Source organism: Oryctolagus cuniculus, chromosome 5 (assembly GCF_051225735.1).
Source record: "Oryctolagus cuniculus isolate XC-2025 breed Fujian yellow rabbit chromosome 5, ASM5122573v1, whole genome shotgun sequence".
In the NCBI taxonomy this organism is placed as follows: Eukaryota; Metazoa; Chordata; class Mammalia; order Lagomorpha; family Leporidae; genus Oryctolagus; species Oryctolagus cuniculus.
The window spans coordinates 74,948,834-74,960,063 of record NC_142871.1 but is presented as its reverse complement, the minus strand read 5'-3'; positions in this window follow the sequence as shown (position 1 = coordinate 74,960,063).

The window sequence follows — 11,230 nt, the reverse complement described above, 5'->3', positions numbered from 1 at the left end:
CTATCCATCCATTTCTTTCTCTCCTTTCCATTTCTGGTACAATAGTGCTGCTTTTATTTAAGATTCTTGGGAAATATTGTGATTAATCCACAATAAAAGAAATCCACCAGGAAGAAAGCAGTAGTGTATCTAAAGTTAAAATATTTGGTATTTGAGAATAGCAAAACAAAACCTGGTTTTGGTATTCTCAGCTCTGCTTCATGAAATAAGGTAGATGGATTGTTTTTGGCCAATTTAAAGTGAGAAGAGAATTGATGTTAATTGAATCGGGACCAGCATTGGGGCACAGCAGATTAAGTTGCTGCTTCCAATGCCAGCATGCCCTATCAGAGCCCCATTTCAAGTTTTGGCTGCTCCACTTCCCAACCAACTTCTAATGCGCCTGGGAAAGCAGTGGAAGATGGCCCAAGTACTGGGCCCCTGCCACCCATGTAAGAGACCTGGATGGATTTCTTAGTTCCTGGCTTCATTCATACTCTCTCTCTCTCTCTCTCTCTTCTCTCTCTCTCTCTTTCTCTTTCTCTCTGCCTTTCAAATAAATAAATATCTTTTAAAAAGAGAGATAATTGAGTCAAAGCAGTGAAAAAATAAGAATCAAAGAGACAGTTTTAAGAAAACAGAAGTAATTATTAAATATAGTGCTTAATCATAGCAAAAGCATTATTAGAAGGAGCACAGCTTCCACCATGGATTATCAGGAAACATTTTCACATGAGTGTTTAAAATTTGTAGAATTAAAGCCATTTTGCTCTGCTGGAGTTAATTGGAACATTATCCTGAAGGTGGCAGGCTGCTCCAAGATTTCCATCTTTGAGATTTTGAAGCCTGCTCGTGATTTGGTGCTTCTTAGTCAAGGTATTCATATTTCTGTGGATGTTAGAAAATTTTCATCTGCTTCATTATGTCTATAGATGTTAATAATAATTTTGATAGCTATTCTGCTCACTCCCTGTTAAAGTATTTTAAAAGTGAAAATGTTTGCAAGAAATCTACCAGACTTCTGACAGCATGAAAATGTAATGTTAGTAGTCTTGGGGTATGGGGCTGGCGCTGGTGGGAGTCCCAGCTGCTCTACTTCTGATCCAGCTCTCTGCTATGGTCTCGGAAAATAGGAGAGGATGGCCCAAGTCCTTGGGCCCCTGTGCCTGCATGGGAGACCCAGAAGAAGCACCTGGCTCCTGACTTTGGATTGACTCAGTTCCGGCCATTGCAGCCATTCGGGGAGTGAACCAGCAGATGGAAGTCCTCTCTCTCTCTCCCTCTCTCTCTCTCTCTCTTTCTCTCTTTCTCTCTGCCTCTGCCTCCCTGTAACTCTGCCTTTCAAATAAATAAATAAATATTTTTTTAAAATTTTTAAATAAAATATAAAGAAGTGTTGGGTCAGTGGAAATTACTATATGAAAGAATTTCTTAAATTACTCCATTCAGTTAAAGCTCTGATTCAACATTTAAGGAGTATCTAACCTGTGTTAGCTGCACTGCCTGGTCTTGTCCAGGACTGCTCAGGCAGGCATACTCCCCTAGAAAAGCACAATTAGCTGCCACCTTGGGGAATCATCATGGAAATACAACCCAAACTATGAGTGCATAATTCCAGCTCTTCTTGTCAAAACATATAAATTATCTGAAAGTCTAAATTTAAAAGCTTCCTTGAGGCCTGTGTTAAAGGTTGAAGTCAGATCCCCAAGGAAAGTGTTACTAGACTGCTGCTCAGAATTAAGCTTCTATCAGAGTAGAATATTATAATGCCTGTGTATGTCTGAATGTCTGAAGGTAGTAATTAAATAAAACCAGGATCTTCTAAACACACTGGACTGTAAATTGTTTGAGGACAGGAATTTTTGTGTGTTTTCTTCAGCACTGTACCAAACACACTGAACAGTGCTAGTACACAGTAGGTACTAAACAAATATCAGATTAATCGAAGGACCCCTGACTGGAGTTGGACCCTGGATGTGCTGCCTCTGCCTGAACATCAACCAAGCTGCCAGAGCTGGGACCTTGTGCAAGTTACTACATCTGGTAGAAGCCACTTCCCTCATGTGTATTGGGATCATCACATTTATCTAATGGACTTTCAGACAGATTAAATATATATGTCTAGTACAGTGCTTAACTTAAAATATGATTTCAATATTTGTATTGCATTCCATTGTCCAGAGGAGCTGGGAGAAGTTTAAAAAGAACCAAAGATATTATGAAGCTCTGGTATATAGGTGAAGGAAAGGGACAAAATAATTAAATATCTGAAAGTAAAGTAAGATCCATTTTCTCCGTGGATCTTATTATTTGATTAAAAAATTGGTATTCTGAATTTAATTTTTATTCAACTATTTTTAAAGGACTTTTTTCTGAATGGTCACGTGGTTATATCTTTTTTTTAAAAAAAGATTTATTTACTTAGTTGAAAGAGTGACAGAGAGGCAGAGGCAGAGAGACAGGCAGATGTATTCCATCTGCTGATTCACTTCCCAAATGGCTGCAATGGTCAGAGCTGGGCCCTTCCAAAGCCAGGAGCCAGGAGTTTCTCTGGGTCTCCCACACAGATGCAGGGACCCAAGGACTTGGGCTATCATCTGCTGCTTTCCCAGGTCATAGCAGAGAGCTGGATGGGAAGTGGAGCAACTGGGATTCCAAATGGCACCCACACATCCATCAGCACTGCAGATGGATGCTTAACCTATTATGCCACAATGCTGGCCCCTAAATTTAGCTTTTTATTTCCTAACTAGCATGTTCTTCACAAATGGTGGCATTGTTAAACTCATTAAGATTGAAATATGAATGAGAATCAGCCTAGGGGCAAGAACTGTCACTAGCCTTTGGCAGGAGAAATGGTTCCTAACCAGTCCTCCTGGCTTCCCCCTACCTCTTCCTCCTCAGTCTTCCTCTGCCCACACATTTTACCATTGTGTACTCCTTCCTTTGAACAAAGTTCAACAGCATTCTGTGTTCTCGAAAGGACTGCAGTCACAAAAGCCAGGTGACAGATGACTCAAGGAACAAAGGGGAGCTGCAAGCGGTTTTAGTGGCCTAAGTGCTACGGGCACAGCAGATTTATGGATGGATGACTGATCTTAGTAGAGATGTTGATGTTCAGGCAGCAAGAATCTCTCCAGTGCCTGCACTGGAGCTCAGGAGCCAGCAAATTCTAAGAGTTCTACTCAAGTTATTTATAGGATGCCCAAGCTTGGCCAGTTTCATAGAGGCAAAGGGTTGTAGGTTTGTGAAATCTAAAATAATTGGGATAAATCCCAAGCCCAAACTTCAAGCCATCTAGGCCTTGTGCAGATGCAGTATTTAGACTGCGAAGCACTGGGTCTCATAGACTGGAACTGTCAACCAGCAATTACACCCAGAAGGCTGCTGTGCGGTTACTGCACTCATGACTTTTGTCACTGTTAGTTCTCCATCACTACTAGTAAGTGACCACAAAGGAGAGACGAAAAACAAAAGTTTATCATCTTACAGTTCTGGAGGTCAGAAGTCTAAATTATGTTTATGAGGATGACATCAAGATGTCGGCCACGTGGTTTTCCTCCTGGAACCTCTCCGGGAAAATCCTCTTCTTCTGTTTTAGCCTCCTAGTGGCTTCTTGCATTTCTCGGCAGGCCACAATCGCAACACTGTCTTGTCACATTTCCTTCCCTATCACTTTCTTGCTTCCCTCTTCCCCCTTTAACACCCTTATGGATTTGTGTGGATAATCCAGGATAATTGTTCCATATCGCTATCCTTAACTCCATCACACCTGTAAAGTACCATTTGTCATGTACGGTAACATGCTCACAGCTTCAGGGATTGAAGGATGGACTTCTTGGGAGTGAAGCTATTGCTGTTTTTATTAAAGATTTATTTATTTACTTATTTGAAAGGCAGAATGATGGAGTGGGGGAGAGAGAGAGAGATTCCATTATTTGGTTCAAAAGCCAGCAATAGTCAAGGGTAGGCCAGGACAAAGCCAGGAGCCAGGAACTCCATCCAGGTCTTCCATGTGGGTGGCAGAGATCCAAGTGCTTGATCCAAGAACATCTGCTGTGTTCCCACAATGCATTAGCAGGAAGCTGGATTAGAAGTAGCTGGGACTCAAACCAGCACTCTGATATGGGACATGGGCATTTCAAGAAGTAGTTTAACCCATTGTGCCACAGGGGCTTTTGTTCTGTCCACCACAGTCAAAAGTGTGGAGAGAATGCCTTGTGCTCTTCATACGGTCACAAGACACTTATAAATCATCGAAAGTACCTAATTATTGAAAGATTTGACTTGGGCAGTAGCATTTTTTTTAAAGATTTATTTATTTATTTGAAAGTCAGAGCTACACAGAGAGAGGAGAGGCAGAGAGAAAGAGACAGGTCTTCCATCTGATGGTTCACTCCTCAGTTAGTCGAAACAGCCAGAGCTGCGCCAATCCGAAGCCAGGAGCCAGGAGCTTCCTCCGGGCTAAGGACCTGAGCCATCCTTCACTGCTCTCCCAGGCCATAGCAGAGAGCTGGATCAGAAGTGGAGCAGACGGGTCTCAAAATGGTGCCCATATGGGATGCTGGCACCTCAGGCCAGGGCATCAACCTGCTGCGCCACAGCTCTGGCCCCATGGGCAGTAGCATTTTTTTCTCTTAGGATTTGCTGAAGAGCCACTGCACACCACTAGCAACTTTGCTATTCCTTCACCAGCTAAGTACTTTGCAAGGGGAGCAATTCTGTGATTCCCAACCTCTCACTTCCTGGGGAGCTCTGTATATGAGAAGACCCAGTGAGCAAGAGTTTGAATTGTCCTTGCATATAAGACAGCATGACTAATTTCCCTAATTATGGCATCTTAAAGACACCAGAAGTCTATCGCTTTGCTTTCCTTGTTCTTCTTCCCATCTCATTATTTCCCTGTTGGCTTAGAATTTCACACGTACCCACTCATTGCTGTTTAAATTTGCATTAAAGTTTTTCTCCTCTTCTCTGCCTATAGCCATTTTTAGAACATGGACACTCCTGGGAAAGGCAAGATATTTGTAGAAGAGTTTATCAGTCTCTGGGATCTCAAAGTGGAAGAAGACAGCTGTCTGAAAAGGAGAGAGCGCTGAATAGAGACAACAGCTTCTGGGGAAAAATGGAAGATGAGAGAGAAAGAAAGGGACAAGAGCATGGAGTCTGCGGCAGAGTGGGGCATCTACATCTTCACGTGGCTGACACTTAGCACCCAGCTCCTCTTCATGGAGCTGCTTTTGCTATTTGATTTGTAAAAGCTATTTATCTTTTTTTTAAACTATTTATTTATCTTTTTTTAAACTATTTATTTTCATGTATTTGAAAGGCAGAGAGACAGGGACAGAAATCTCTCTGTTTCCATCCCCACCTCTGCCACTGGTTCACTTCCCTACTGCTCAAAACAGCAAGGGACCGCACTGTGGTGCAGCGGGTTAACGCCCTGGCCTGAAGCGCCAGCATCTCATATGGGCGCCGGTTCGAGACCCAGCAGCTCCTCTTCCAATCCAGCTCTCTGCTATGGCCTGGGAAAGCAGTAGAAGATGGCCCAAGTCCTTGGACCCCTGCACCCGCATGGGATTCCGGAGTCAGCTCCTGCTCCTGGCTTCGGCTCCACCCCGTGGCAGCCTATTGGAGAGTGAACCATCTGATGGAAGACTTCTCTCTCTCTCTCTCTCTCTCTCTCTCTCTCTCTCTGACTTTCAAATAAATAAATAAATATTAAAAAAAAAAAAAAACAGCGAGAGCACAGAAGTCAATCCAAGTCTTCCACATAGGAGGCACTATTTGAGCTATCACCTGCTGCTCCTCTCCCACACCACCCGCCTTGCAGTGTGCACAACATCAGGAAGCTGGAATTAGAGGTGGAGCAGGCACTTGATCCTAGGCTCTTCAGTATGTGGGCATCCCAAGGGGCATCTTAACCACCATGCCAAACAGCCCCCAATCCATCCCCCATACAAAACACTCTGAAATGAACAACATTGAAATAAACACTCACCAAAACCTGTAGAATTCAGCTAACATCATAATGGAAGAACATGTGACCATGTGTATTTTTGTATGTTATTAAACATGTTTGTTAGAAAATTAGAAAGATTTAAAGCAAATACATTTGAAGCAAGCTTTTAAATCAAAAACAAGAAAAAATAACATCACACCAAATCCAAAATATTAAAAGGACTTAAAGGTGAAACAGAAATTAATACATAGAAAACAAGCAAAAGCAGTTGGTTCTTAGAGAATATAGAATCCGATAAATCTGTATAAGAATAAATGCACTGATAAAGTACTTTAGGAATATTTTTAAAAAGAATATGATGAAACTTTTTAAAAATTGAGAGAAAACAATATATTCAACTTCATGATCACAATACTTCTACGACTATAGTACCTACTCCTGAGTGACTTGCTTCTTGCTGCAGAATATGACAAGTAAGAATAGAATTAAACACAACAGAAGAGAATACAAGAACAGGGCACAGAGATAGAATGAAATAGACAGAATACAATATGATCACTGTCATGATTATGTTATGTAAGGCTCCCCTTTAGGAGACAGGAGTGACATAGTCTCCTGCTGGACTTGATGATGACTGCACTTTGAGAACCTGTAAGGAGACCACTTGGCAAAGAACTTCAGGGGTTTTAGAGGTGAGAGGACCTCCTCCTCCACCTGTTCCCACCCCATGGCCTCCAGCAAAAGCAGGAAGTTCAACCCAGTAACCACAAGGAACGGAATTTCACCAGCAACCACAAAAGCCTGGAAGATTATCCCAAGCTCCACATATTAATACAGCCCAGTCAGTAATATGTAATTATTTAAATTTATTCTCAATATATTTTAGTTAATTTCAACATTTATTACTGATTATAAATATAGCTGGTGAGGAATAGAAAAGAACTTTCTTTAACTGACGAGGGTACATATCAGAAAATTATAGCAGATATATTGGATAGTAAAATGTTAGAAATGGGCCAAATAAAATCAGGGCCCTCTATCAACATTCTGAAGGTCCTAGCTAATAAAGAACAAGAAGAAGAATTAACAATCATAAATGTTACATTATTTGTTGTTTTGCAAAATCAGTACCTCTATCTTTCTAGAAAATTTGAGAGAATTATTCAAAGGACTATTAGACCTAATAAATGAGTTTAATAAGGTAACTGAATAGCTAGCTATCATGTACATCAATTAGAAAGCATAATGATAAAAAAATTCCATCGATAATGGACATAAATTCTATTATGCATCTAGGAAAAAAATCCAAAAATGTGCAATACCAAATTAAGTGAACCACAAAATTTATGAAAAGATATCCATCTATATGTCTGTCTTAATGTCTGATACTTTCTCTCTGTTTGTAGCTGTCTCTTTGTTTTCTTAACAGCCATGGTGTAACTTAAGGATTACTAGCAGGTGTGGCACCAGGCAGACCCACATCTGAATGCTGGTTCTGTCTCTTCTTGATTGCGTGATTTTTTGGTAAGTTCCTTAAAATTTCTGGTGCTCAGCTTCCTCATCTGTAAGTAGAAATACAACAATACCTCTTACCCCATGGGGCTGTTCTGAGGCATCACCTATTTGAGCACACAGGGTTCAGCAGGCAGTGGACATTCAAAAATTATTAGCTATCACTCTTTTTCATATCACAAACATTAATGTAACATAAAACATTTTAATAATAATATTTTAGGTCTGATTATTACTTTATAGCTTAGAAATTACTTTAAAGGTATGTGGTCTCATTAATATATTATTGTAAAATTCTTTAGTATTGTACTCATGTTGCAGATACTTGCCTGCCTGATGTGTCTAAAATAGTGCAGAATATCCTAACACATATATGAAGTGCCCATGCTTGTGGACTCTTTGGAGTAGTTTCTCCTTACTGTTAGTCAATGCCCTTGCAGCATAAGGGCCTTTTTTTTTTATCCTGATAATCCCCTCATTTGTCAGCTTCTCTCTCCATTTGTTTCTAGGAATTGCACAAAGTCATCCCAAGCTGTAGAGTACACCGTTTCCTGCTAAGTCTCATTTCTGTTGGATGTGGCACTTCACCCAAGGCTGGTGTGGTAGGCAGAATTGTGGGACTCCCAGTGACCCCAAGCAGAGAACACAGTCAAGTATGCCTGGATCTCTGACTTATAAGATTGTGAGATACTAAATTGATGTTTTAAGACTTTGCATTTCTGGTGATAAGTCATGATGTAATAGAAAAATAATAAAACAGGTATTCTGAGAGTAAGGTTGGAGATGAAGTGGATAGAGAGTGATGGGTAGTAGGAAAGAGACCGGGAGAATGCAATGTCACTACTGTTGAAGTCTCATGGAGCAGGCAGTAGATGTCTTTAAATGATGGAACGTAGAGGTTTGCCTTTATTCTCTATATGTGATGGTCCCTTGAATGGACGTTAGAGAGTCAAAGATCTGTCTTAGCAAGATAAGTGACATCTACCTAAAGAGAAAGAGACCAGTAAGAATCTATTCATATTTTTCATGTGATAGGCAAGCTTTTTTTTGCTTGATTCTGTTAGGGATATCTATCCAGTCTTTGGAGGGGATTGTTTAGAGATACTTTTGGGGCCAGTGCTGTGGCAGTGGGTTAAGCCTCCATATACAGCACTGGCATCCTATATGGGCCCTGGTTTAAGTCCTGGCTTCTCCACTTCTGATCCAGATCTCTGTCTTCCTGTGTAATTTCTTTCTCTCTCTGTAACTCTGCCTTTCAAATAAATAAATAAAATCTCTTTTTTTAATGAAAGAAATACCATCTACATGAGCTGGACAGATAGATAGCAATCTCAATAGTGAGGTCTGAGATTCAGAATCTGGAACATGAAGGGTAGTTAGATACTCTCAGTGAAGTTAATCTTTCTTAGAGCTTTTTATTGAATAGCAGCTCAGAATAAATAGGTGCAATCATGTTGCAGGTTCCTCACACATAGCCACAGGCACCGTAGCTCCTACATTTCCAGACAAGGCTAAAAATATCTATAGATCTCAGCATGTGATCTAATAAAATAGTATAAGAAGCTTCTGTTTTTGTCAAGACAATTCATGCACCTGGCTAGCTACATTTTAATAAGAGATTTTCATTTGTTTACTGTAATAAATTTTAAGTGTTTATGCAAGTAAGAATCTTGTTATTTAGCAATGTAGCTTTGTTAGAAATTTATGGTAGCTTGTAAAATATAACTTTTAATTATGAAAATTTCAAGATATTTAAGTATCCAGAATTTAGTATAATGAACCCACATATACTCATCATCCCTTATCTATAATGATTAATTTACGATCAATTCATTTCTCCTTTATACCTTCCTCTTTCCCACCTCTTGCAGTTAAAGAAAAGCATTTTTTTAGTAATACATATTTTAATTGCAAGAACATCTTTCACAGACAAGGACTCCTCTTTTAAAAACTAACCACAAAATAATAGCAGTCTTTATAAAAGAACCATGAATGAGAAAAAAGTACAATAGTTCACCCTTAGGAAACATTTTCCAAGACTTCCAACAGATGCCAGAAACCATCTGGGGATAGTCTGAATACTCTGAGGTAGAAGCATGTGTGATGTGGCACTTATGAATACTGATGTTGTCCCTTTAATAACAGCTAAGCCATAACTCCCCCAAAAAAGATCCCAGGCCAGCAAAGTTACCAGTGGTTTAGCTGTGTCTGCAAGGCCTAGCAATGTACTCCTTGGTTGAATACAGGGGAAACAGGAGGAAATTTCAAAATAAATGAAGAGTTTGTTAAGGTCATGGTTGCCCAGGTACAAAAGTACAAGCTGATGGTGACATCAAAGGATATGCTTGAAAATAGAAAACACCAAAACACTGCCACACAGAGGTGTCCAGGGATAAATGCAGACATTTAGCGACAAGGTGGGTGTTACCTGTACAACAGCACATCGGAATGCTTGGGTTCATGCATCATTTTGCATTTCTGAGTATTCCCACCTGCTAGGCCCTTACTAAGACAGTAAGCCTGAAAGAAGAGAGGACCAAAGTGTATCCCTCTGCCCGTCCTGCTTAAAACGTGGCACTCATCATTTGGACTGTGGTGTTGATTGCTTTGAATTATAGGATGCTAGAGCTTACAAATCATCTACGATTCTCGATCCATTTTTCAATGACAGCTGTCCATATCTCCCTCCCCTTACCTGCCCCTTGCTCCCACCCCTACCCCGCAGCGGCCCTGTCACCAAATTCTGGGGCTGACTCTACCATGCCTGCTGGCCACTCCCCGTCAGCTCTCCCTGGATAAGGCCTGTTGCCCAGGAAGGCCAAAGCTTTTCTCTTGTGCCTATTTTATTTCTAATTGTTTGGGGATAGATCTTGTTCTTTTGTTGGAAACAAAAACTGAATGAGCACTTTGGCAAAAAAGAGGATTGATTTGAAGGGTAGAGATCTGATAAAGGAAGCTCTTCCCATGAGCAGCGCTTGGGTTCTCAGCAGCAGGAGGACTAGGAAGCCATCATTCAGAATCTCAAGTCCCGCTGACTTCTGCTGCTGGACTTGTTTTCTGCCTCAGATTTACATTCCCAAGCATGAAGGTTAATAACGGAGTAGGTGTGGCTGATGTGTGCTTGTTATTCGAAACTGGCAACCCTACCAGCACTGCATGCAGATGAGTATGGCAAAAGATAGAGATGCTACAAGGAGGAAAAAATGCTCCTGGCAGCTCCTAAAATTAACTGGTCTTCTCAGGAATTTCACATGTGTGTCACGAAGGCTTATTTTTGGACTTTCTCTCTGGCTTTAATGACCTACTTTTTAGATTCAACAACTGTATGTGACTGCTTTTGATTTTGCTTGTGGACTAAGCTTTGCAAGCCAGCTTGGTTCACCCTTTTAGAAAGAGCAAACACACTGCTCCCCTCTCACCTGTTCTGGGTTACTTGTTCACTGAGGCAGTCCCATCTCCTTATTCCATAATGGACAAGCTTGAAAGGAACAGACTCAGGAAGGGGTGACTTACCTAAGACCCCACAGATGGTTGGGGGCAGGTTCAAGACTGGCACCCACATATAATGCTTCTCCACTCTGCTCTTTCCTCCTGCATCATAATTTGTTTCAGTCCAGCATTTGAGAGCCAACCGTAAAAGGAGAGTAAAATGAGCTATTGCCAGGACACTAGCACATTCAGAGGAAATAGTGTGTGTCCCTTTTGTGTACAAGGGTTGTAATTTGTAGACATTACAGTTAGAAATAGAATGCCAACAGTGGCATCCTGCTGCAATTG